Raw genomic sequence first — 11,301 nt, 5'->3', positions numbered from 1 at the left:
CAGGCCAGATGCATTAAAAGCTAATAATAAGCCACATCAGAAACAGGAAACCTGCCACAGAGATTGCAGGGTCTGCAGATGATAGATGCAGAACAGGAGTGCTCAGAGAATACAAGTTTGGTACAGGAAAGATATATTAATTACCTGCAGCAGTGCTCACAGTAGAAGGGCTTAGGAGGGTTTCCACACTAGAACTTTTATCTGCAGGTGATGAGTTGGAGGAATGGTCCCAGCTAAAGGGCCAGAAGCCAATAGAATGAACAATGATATATCAGCAGGACCAGATGATGTTCACCCAGTGATTTTAAAGGAGCTCAGATATGAAATGCCTACCTAGTTACTGTGGAGTGTAATTTACTGCTCATGTCAGACTGCTACCAGAGGAACAGAAGTGGCAGATGCAGTATCAGTTTTTAAGGGGGCTGCAGAGGACTTCTGGGCAGTTACCGACCAGGAAGTTTCATTTCCATATCAGAAAAAAACACCCAAACTGCAGAAAACCAAGCAGATAGAATTCAAAATCACAGACGTAGAAAACAATCAGCAAAGCTTCTGCAAAGGGTAATCCTGCTTTTGATATCTACTACAACTCTGAAAGAGTCACTGAACATGTCGGTAAAAGTAAGCTGCTCGATACATTTAGAAAACCCTAAACTGTTATGGGATATAAAGAGAAGTTCTCCCTTTAAGTGGTGGAAAGACAGAAAGAAGGTGGTAGTGAAATTGCGTAATAAAAGGATGTCCATGAGAGACTGCATTGTTTAACATATTTACAAGAAAAGCAAGAGGATTTCTAAATTTTCTGGTGGTACAAATGTCACAGATGAAGAATTGCAGAATATCACCTCAATGCCAAATAGTAGGTAATAACATGGTAGATGACATTAAAGGTTGACAGATGTGAACCAAGAGAGAAAAATCACTCCAATACACAAAATAATGAGCACACCAGACACTGGCACACAGGAGAGATGCAGGAATCATTGCAGGGAGTTCGCTGAACACATCAGCTCCATGGTCAGTGTTGGAAAAATTGCAGAGAGAGGCAATAAAATGATAAAAATAATTGTGACAGCTTCAGCTTGAGAAGAAATTATGCAGACTAGATCTCTTTAACTTGAAAAAAAGGTGTCTGAAGAAAGGACATGAGTAGTAGCAAATTAGGGCACACGGACTGGCTATTTATGCTTTCTCACTCCGTCAAATAAATAGCAAACATAATAGGGACATATAGAATGAAGAAAGGCATTTCGCAGAGAAAAACTGAACTGTAAACTCAGAAATACAAGGTGTTCTGAAAGAAAACAGGACAGGTATGTTTGAAAATGTTTAGACAAATATGTGGAAGGAAAAAAATAGACAGCAAGACCTGTTAAATATGAGGATAGACTGCTGGCTTCATAGGAAGCTTAACACACAGATTGCTAAAACTCAGAAGATATTCTGAAGAGTTATTGCTCCTTGTTTTAGCTATTGTCAGGGGCCAGGGGCTGCCCAGGGCCTGTCCCACCACCCCAGTCATGGGGCAGAGCAGGCAGCCCCAGCAGCAGCCACCAGGCACCTCACTGGGAATGAGGGTGGGCCAAATGAGAGAAAGGAGATTGTTAACAGCCTTCAAATACATACAACATAGCAGCAACGAAGAAAGCACTAAACTATTTTCCTTGCACACAAAGTAACGGGCTTGAATGTTAGCAAAAGATATTTCGGAGCAGTTTTCTTAGTCTAACTAATAGAGGGTACAGTCGGGTACTATGCTACATGGTTGAGAGATGTGGGGCTACCAATACCTAGAGATACTGTCAGTGGTTTTTAAGAATGGGTTCACACATCCATTTGAAATAGTTTATAACAGCTGTCCTAGACTGGAGATGGATACTATCTCCTGGGGAGCTTCCAGAAAGCAATTATCAAAGGCCACCCCTCTTTCAGTGCTTGAGAGGTCTCAGCTTCCCCAGCCCAGCTCAATGAAAAGGAAGATATTTTACAATGGAGAAAAATGCTAACAGAAAGGGGCTGCAATTTGCTTACAGAAACTGACAACGAGTATGTGACTAGGCCAATCTGCACTTCTGGTAGAATTTAGAAAGCATTTAGGTGACCTACAGCAGTGTTTTCCAGCATGGAAAATGCTTGCTTTGGGGAAGACAAATTGTACAGAAATTTTATTCCCTCCAGGCTGCTGCAGCCTCTTTGGGATCTCTCAGGCCTTGGAGCACAAGATCCCTGGCAGTCTTTCTCCAAAGTGAGGACATTCACCACAGCTGACTTCTATCTAGGCAACACATCATAGAATAGAATCGCAGAACATCTCAAGTTGGAAGGGGACCCATAAGGATCAATGAGTCCAACTCCCTGCTCCTTGCAGGACTATTGCCTAAATCCAAGGCATATGACTAAGAGCATCCTCCAGACACTCCTTGAACTTTGACAGGCAAACTGCGTGAAAACTTCCCAGTGCAATTCTGACCCCCTGAAGCGGCACATCCTCAAAGTGACCACCAAACTCTGAATTCCACCAGAAGCTCAAGTCAACTGATTTGATTAACAGAGTTTTCTTGGAGGTGGTGAAGAAGCATCCCCTCTACCACTGTTCCAGCAGTCACCTAGCAGCAAGGGGCTGAAGCACGGGGGCAGATGCGGCCATGCCGAGGAGCCAGCAGTGCTGGGGTTTGCCCGACGGACCCGCTGCCCCCCCGCCCGGCCCCCGCCCCGGCCGCCCCCCCGCTGCCGGCGCTCTCCAGGGTGCTGAACGGCGGCGCCTGGCGTGGCGGGGACCCTGGCACGGGGGGAGTGGGGTCCTCCAAAAGCCCTGGTTTTGGTGTGTGTTTTTTTGATTTGTTTTGTTTTGTTGTTTTTTTGTGGTTTTTTTTTTTTTTTAACACAAGATCAGAAAGCTCTTCCTTTTACCCCAGAACTTCCCTTATTTATAACTCAGGTGGGTTAATCGGAAGGCAATTAATGTGAGGCTGTTCTTAAATATATTGGAGCTTATGGCTTTGAAGTTGTCTTTTCGTGGTTTGTTTTTGTTTTTGTTTTTGTTTTTCTCTTATAACCTCAGCATCATTGTATAGACAGACACCAATGCTGAAGACTAGGTTATGGGGGCCTTGCAAGAAGAAAAGTTTTGAAGGGGGACTGAGACTTCGGTTTGAGCAGGTAATGAAACAGAGTAAGGTCTTAAAAAGATTAGTCAGGATGAGTTTGGTACAGTGCTCTGGGTGATGCTCTGTTTGTGTTGAGACAGGAATGTACTCAATTAGAAAAGGTTCCACTGACGATGTTAAAGGAATGTACTCTGAAAAGTACTCTGAATAAGAAAAGGTTCCAGTGACGATGTTAAAGTAAAGGAACGTACTCTGAATAATTAGAAAAGATAAGGTGGGCACCTGAAGGAGATAAGGAAACCATGAGTCAGGAAATCGTTGAACAAAGAAAGTTGAAAGGTTTACTCCACCTAGATCCCACCTGTTATGAATAAAATGATTAGGTGTCAAAATCAAATGAATATGTATGTAAAGATGTTGTAACCTCTCACGAAAAATGTATAAATTACCTGACTTTTCACTTAAAACTTCAGAGCTAGTTTGTCCGGTGCGAACCGGCTAGTTCTCCGCCAAAATAAGAAATAAACACCTTTGCTGCTTAAAGACAAAATTGGTCTCTGAGCAGTTACTCTGTGCCATTTTGGCATCAGTAAGAATGCAGGTGAAAGAAATAGGTGAGGATACAAAATCCAGAGACAATGGCCCAAAGATTAACTCATTAGTGCTAGAAACCAGAAAATGTACTAGGCATTAAATAAAGGAAGATGCTTCCTCAGCCTGGGGAATGTGACTTTCTACTGTTAGATGTAGTCATGGTTTAACCCCAGCTGGCAACTAAGCCCCACACAGCAGCTCTCTCACTCCCCACCGGTGGGATGGAGGAGAGAATCAGAAGGGTAGAAGTGAGAAAACTCGTGGATTGAGACAAAGACAGTTCAATAGGTAAAGCAAAAGTTGTGCATGTGGAGCAAAGCAAAACAAGGAATTCATTCACCACTTCCCATTAGCAAGCAAGTGTTCAGCCATCCCCAGGAAAACAGGGCTCCATCATGCAAAACGGTTACTTGGGAAGACAAACACTGTACCTCCAAACTCCCTTTCCCCTTCCTTCTTCTTCCCCTTGCTTTATATATTGAGCATGACATCATATGGAATATCCCTTTGGTCAGCTGGGGTCAGCTGTTCCAGCTGTGTCCCCTCTCAATGCCTTGTGTGCCTGCAGCCAACTTGCTGGTGGTATGGTGTGAGAAGCAGGAAAGGCCTTGGTTCTGTGCAAGCCCTGCTCAGCAGTATCTAAAACATCCCTGTATTAACATTGTTTTCAGCACAAATCCAAAACATAGCCCCATGCTAGCTACTATGAAAAAAAAATTAACTCTACCCATGCCAAAACCAGCACAGATGTCACTTAAGGGTCAGATGTCAAGTGTTGCAGAATGATGATGGGATAGCTTTAAACAACACAAGATAATGTCTTCTATGCTGAGTATATGTATCAAGTAATACAAACTTCAGACATGACAGAGAAGTGGCTGCTACAGTAGCTAAGTTAAGAGAGTGAGATCCTGCACAAAAGTTTTACTCACCAATTATAAACCAAGATATTTCATTCTCAAAGGGTATCCCACTTGTTTTTTTGGAGAAAGCTTCTTCGTGGCTGAAGCAAGAAAGGAGGGCTTGGCAATTTGGGCCTCTCCCATGCACTAGCATAATGAAAACCTAGATTATTCTCCATTGCACCTCATTTTCCTGAAATGTGAAAAGTAGGTGCTATTTCTCCATGTATAGGGATTTTGTGAAGCTGAATTCATACTGATGTGCAAAGCATTACTTGTCCTGGTTGGACCATGGCTATTGGGAATCGGTCATATAACAGCAGCTTGCTGAGATTCATTGCTATTATGTGGGTTTGTTAACAAAAATTTGCTTTCTGTAAAACACAGTATTTTTTTCCATTGCAGTGTTTGTTACAGACTATTTAATATGAAGAAAATCAATTTATTACAACTGCTTTGATCCTAAGAGCAGTGAGCTGAGGTATCCTGCAATTAACTCCTGGGAGAACACAAGACAGATTTAGAAGTCCCACTGCTCATGCAGGTAATGCATGACTCTGCAGTTCCCAGCTGCCTGGGTATTTCAGGCTCATCTTTTTTTCAGATAAGTACATAGAATCATAGAATGGTTTGGGTTGGAATGGATCCTCAAGATCATCTAGTTCCAAGCCCCCTGCCATGGGCAGGGACACCTCCCACTAGACCAGGTTGCTCACAGCCCCATCCAGCCTGGCCTTGAGCACTGCCAGGGATGGGGCAGCCACAGCTGCTCTGGGCAGCCTGTGCCAGTGCCTCACCGCCCTCACAGGGAAGAACTTCTGCCTAATATCTCATCTAAATGTACCCTCTTTCAGTTTAAAGCCATTCCCCCTTGTCCCATCCCTACATGTCCTTGTAAAAAGTCCCTCTCCAGCTCTTGTGTAGGCCCCCTTTAGCTGCTGGTAGGCTGATCTAAGAAGGTCTCCCTGGAGCCTCCTCTTCTCCAGGCTGAACAACCCCAACTCTCTCAGCCCGGCTTCATAGGAGAGGTGCTCCAGCCCTCTGATCATCTTCATGGTCCTCCTCTGGACTCATTCCGACAGGTCCGTGTCCTTCTTATGCTGGGGTCCCCAGAGCTGAACACAGTACTCCAGGTGGGGTCTCAGGAGAGCAGAGTAGAGGGGCAGAATCCTCTCCCTTGACCTGCTGGCCATGCTTCTTTTGATACAGCCCAGGACACGGTTGGTTTTCTGGTCTGCAGGTGCAGACTGCTGGGTCATGTGTAGTTTCTCATCCACCAAGACCCCCAAGTTCTTCTCTTCAGGGCTGCTTTCAATCCATTCTCTCCCTAGCCTGTATTTGTGCTTGGGATTGCCCCGACCCATGTGCAGGACATTGCACTTGGCCTTATTAAACTCCTTGAGGCCTGCATGGGCCCACTGTGCATGGATTGCATCCCTTCCCTCCAGTATGTCGACTGCACCACAGAGCTTGGTGTTATCGTCAAACTTGCTGAGGGTGCACTCAATCCCACTGTCCATGTCCCCAACAAAGATGTTAAACAGCACCTGTACCAACACTGACCCCTGAGGAATGCCGCTCATCACCAGTTTCCTCTTGGACATTGAGCCATTGACCACAGCTCTTTGAGTTTGACCATCCAGCCAATTCCTTACCCACCAAGTGATCCATCCATCCAATCCATGTGTTTCCAGTTTTGAGACAAGGATGTCATGTGGGACAGTGCCAAATACTTTGCACAAGTCTAAGTAGATGGCATCAGTTGCTCTTTCCTTATCCACCAAAGCTGTAACCCTGTCACAGAAAGCCACCAACTTTGTCAGGCACGATTTGCCCTTAGTGAAGCCATGTTGGCTGTCACTGATCAATCCTTATGTTCCATGTCCCTTAGCACATAGTCTCCGGGAGGATCTGCTCCATGATCTGTCAGGCAAAGAGGTGAGACTGACTGGCCTGTAATTCCACAGGTTTTCCTTCTTTCCCTTTTTAAAAATTTGGGTTATGTTTTTCCTCTTTTCTAGGCAGTGGGAACTTCACCAGACTGGCACGACTTCTCAAATATGATGGACAGTGGCTTAGAAACTTCATCTGCCAACTACCCCAGGACTCATGGATGCATCTTGTCAGGTCCCATGGACTTGTGCACCTTCAGATTCCATAGATGGTCTCAAACCTGATCTTCTACACTGGGTGGTTCTTCATTCTCCCAGTCGCTGCCTTTGCCTTCTGCAGCTTAGGTTGTTGGCTGGAGCACTTGCCAGTGAAGACTGAGGCAAAAAAGTCATTGAGTACCTCAGCCTTCTCCATATCCCAGGTAACCAGGTCTCCCATTTCCTTCCAGTGAGGCCCCACATTTTCCCTAGTCTTTCTTTTATCACTGACATACCTACAGAAGCTTTTCTTCTTGCCATTGATGTCCCTGGCCAGATTTAACTTTACCAGGGCTTTAGCTTTCCTTACCTGATCCCTGGATGCTCAGACAATTTCTCTGTATTCCTCCCAGGCTACCTGTCCTTGCTTCCACCCTCTGTAGGTTTTCTTTTTGTGTGAGTTTCTCCAGGAGCAACTTGTTCATCCATGCAGGCCTCCTGGTGCTTCTGCCTGACTTGCTCTTTGTTGGGACACATCATTCCTGAGGTGTCCTTGAATACTAGCCTCTCTTCCCTCCAGGGCTTTATCCCATGGTACTGTACCAAGCAGGTCCCTGAAGAGGCCAAAGTGTGCTCTCCTGAAGCCAAGGGTAGTGAGCTTGCTGTACATCCTTCTTGCTGCCCTAAGGATCTTGAACTGCACCGTTTCATGGTCACTGCAGCCAAGGCTGCCCTTGAGCTTCACATTCCCCACAAGCCTTGCCTTGGTGATGAGAACAAGGTCCAGCACAGCACCTCTCCTTGTTGGTTCCTTTATCATATGGAGAAGGAAGTTATCATCCACACATTCCAGGAACCTCCTGGATTGCTTGTGCCCTGCTGTGTGGTCCCTCCCACAGATACTGGGGTGGTTGAAGTCCCCCATGAGGACTAGGGCTTGTGAGCATGAGGCTGCTCCTATCTGTCTATAGAGGGCCTCATCTGCTCAGTCTTCCTGGTCACGTGGTATGTAGCAGACCCCCACTATAATGTCACCTGCCCCTGCCCTCCCTTTAATCCTGACCCATCAGCTCCTCATCCATCCCCAGGCAGGGCTCCCCAAACTCCAGCTGGTCACTGACATAGAGAGCGACACCCTCTCATCATCTCCCCTGCCTGTCTTTCCTAAAGAACCCGTACCCTTCCATTCCAACACCCTGTCACAGGAGCCATCCCATCACAACTCTGTGATGCCAATAAGATCACAGCCCTGCAGGCATGCACGTGTCTCTTAACTCCTCTTGTTTATTCCCCATGCTACACACATTTGCATAGCGGCATTTAAGTCACCTGCCCGATGAAGTTGACTTACTGGCTGGAGTGGCTGGAATTCCTTTGTGCTGCTCTTCAGGTGCTCTGTTGCTGATCTGTGATCCCTCTCCAGGCTCCAGACATGTTTTGCTGGCACTGGCATCAAACTGGCAGGAGTGGGATGGATTGAGGCTTCCCTCCCTCCCTTGGCAACTTTAGTTTTAAAGCCCTCTTCACCAGCCTGGCAAACCTATGACTGAAGATGCTCTTCCCCTTCTCCGACAGGTGGACACAGCCTTATAAACATTTTTGCTTGTGCTTATTTTCCTGTCTGAAGTTCAGGCATTTGATATTTGGCTCATATTACTGATTAAATTTTCAGTAGCATCACAGATGACCTAACCCAAATGGCATAGGCTGCACTGGCTCCCACAATGCTCTACCCCAAAGGCATTTCTCTCTCTGGGAGGAAGAGAGTCTCCAACTCCCATCAATCAAATGTTTAGGAGCTGTCATTGCCGTGCCTGAAAAATAACAAAAGAGAGCTCTGGCATAGAAGTTAATTGCCATTATGTATGAGATTCATAGGCAGTGATTATAGACATCCATAATAAATTTAAGAGGATCACAAAAGATACTGATGCTAGACAGCGATGTTTAATTTGCATTTATAGGTCCAAATTAAGAATATAGAATAAAGCATTGAAGTGCCAGCATCTCTCTCTCTGAATTGCAGTTCAGACAGCTCCAGAATTACATGAACTGCTGCAGGTTCCCAAATGCACCACACAACCTCTCTATAGCTTTTGGATCTCTATTGGAATTAGAAATTAGCGTAGTGCTCCAAAAGCACTCATATTTCTACATAACAAGAAAGTCACTGTCTGGCTTTTCAAAGAGTCTCAGAGGACATGATTGCTTAGTCTAGCTTTTAATATCAGGGCACTCGTACCACTGATCAAGGAAGACTTTTTGAACCTCAGTAGACAGTTGATGTTCACATCTCACTCATACCTGCCTTTTTATCCAGAAAATGAAGGAGAGCACTGTGCTGGGATTAGAGCTCCTTCCTGGGGCTTAGGGTCCCCCAGCCTTTGCTGCTGCTGGAGTCATCTCTTCTGGCCAGATTTGAAGCCAGTGTAAATTTGCACAGCTTCCCAGCAGACAGGCATGACTTACACTAACTAAAGCCCATCTCAGGCATGGAAAAAACCCCCAAACTATTCTGTGAGACAGGGAGAAAGCCTGGTGGGAGTTAGGGGGTGCTTTAGGGACAGAACAACCCCATGCTCTAAATTAGCTAGAGAAGCTCTGCGTTCCCCACACAGCCACAATCTCATGTCCCTTTCCCACTGCCCTCAGAAAAGGCACAAAGCACCTGCAGGCAGCAGCCTTGAGATGGCCAAGCTTAGAGCAACCCTCCTACCCCTGGAGTCACAGCGGTCCCCTGCAAGCTGGGCCAGGACAGGGTGGGAGGAGGGGGCTCACCACATCGGCTGGCACCTGCTCTGACCTCTGCTCCCACTGTTATTTTTCTGCTCTTTTTTGGCTGCAGAGCTACGGAGAGGTGACACCCACAATCTCTGCAAAACAGTCCTCTGCCAGCTGTGTGCAACAAAAGCTGAAGAGGCAGTGGTGACAGAGACATGGAAACTCAAGGCAAAGTGTGTGTCAGTTGGCTTAAATTCAAACCAACGTGAATGGAAAACTGGGAGAAAGTGAAGAGGCAGATGACAGCTTAGTCACAACAGCTTAAAGGAACATGTGAGACCATCCGGAGCCAAATCAGCATCACAAATGCCCCTACCAAAGAGAGGTGGTAAGCTGCATCCTCATGTCTTCTGCATCCCGCCCTCTGGCATTCCTCAAACCCCGCACATCAAGCAGGGGCGGCTTCAGCAGGGTGAGCAGGCAGGTTTCCCAGGCTGGATCAGCCTGAGAGCTCTGCGTCTGTGCTCAGTGAGTCTTGCCAGAAGGGTGCCTTGGTTGAACAAGGGCAGATGACAAAAGCTAAGGGGCCGAGCTGACTTACTGCTTTTGAGGGTTTTGGTACTGGTTTTCCTGGGTGTGCACACTGCTGGTTGGCCTGCGGTGAGATGGGCACTGCGCAAGGGCTTTGCTGGGTGGATTAAAAGGAATCTGCTCAGAACAGAGCACATCACCAGGGAAAAGACAGAGCACTCAGCTGTCAAATGCCTTTGACACAGGTGACCATGGCTGTTTTCTCAAATTTGGTCTCCTTTACTTTCTGTGACTTTCCTCTCCTGCCTCCCACCTTTCTGGTCATTACTGCCACAAGTCCTGTGGAGGGTTCTTTCTATCCATGAGCCTGTCCATGGGGTTCTGCCATTGGTCTGTTTTTTATTCCTGTGTCAACATTTTCTCCTTGGTTAATCTGGTTTGCAAGCACAGTCTTGGCTGTTCTCGCCCCACTGACTAGTCACAGGGCTCTCTCTGCTCTAGACTTTTATCCTAATGTCTGCATTACAGTCCCAAGTTGTTCACTAATTCCTAATGACCCTTCCCAGCTTAAGCCTGATGTGCCTACAAAGCTCTTTCCACCTGTGGAGAACACTCCCATCTTGTCTCTGGACCATGACAAAGGGCTCCACTTTTGCCCCTAACCTGTCTTCAGGGCTGTATATCTAGGCTATGTCTGTATCTTGTTGATATTTCCTGACTGGCCTCTCCTGAGGAGCACAGCCTTCCTTATCTGTCCCCAGAAGTAAAATTCGCCCCCAAAGTTGTCCTTATCTTCTCAGGTCCTGAACCATGCCATGTTGCCATCCTCAGACCCATTCAGGGCCCTGGCACGCAGACCCTGCTGAGCTCTCTGTGCCAGCAGCACCAGCCCCACGTTAATCACACCAAGATCTCTGTGAATTCCCCCTTCAGCACGCACTCTTTCGCTTCAAACTATGTTTTGCTTTCAAGGACCTTCTCAGCCACATTGTATCCACCAGGGATTTGTCTGTCCTCATTTCCAGTATGTCACAGTGACATGCCCTGTTGTCGATTGGTTAGGACATCTCCATGTGCCTTCCTTGGTTGCCTTTGTCATTGGGAAAAACTGCCCATGAACTTACAACAAGCTTCTCATGTCCCTTTCTCCAGCTCCTCTAGTGCTGCTCTGCTTTGTTGAGCTGCCGGCTGTGCTGACAGGTGTTGACCTCGTGCTCCCCTGTCTTGCTTACCTCCCCTGTGTCAGGCTGTAAGCTCTTTGGGGAATCCACCACCTCTAGTTCCATGTTTTCACAGTCCTTCAGTACAGTGGAGCCCAGGTGTCGGAGCACGGTAACACAAAGCAACAAACCCTCT

The sequence above is a fragment of the Falco rusticolus genome, chromosome 2 (assembly GCF_015220075.1).
Source record: "Falco rusticolus isolate bFalRus1 chromosome 2, bFalRus1.pri, whole genome shotgun sequence".
Taxonomy (NCBI): domain Eukaryota; kingdom Metazoa; phylum Chordata; class Aves; order Falconiformes; family Falconidae; genus Falco; species Falco rusticolus.
The sequence above is the reverse complement of the archived record's forward strand: the minus strand, read 5'-3'. Positions refer to the sequence as shown.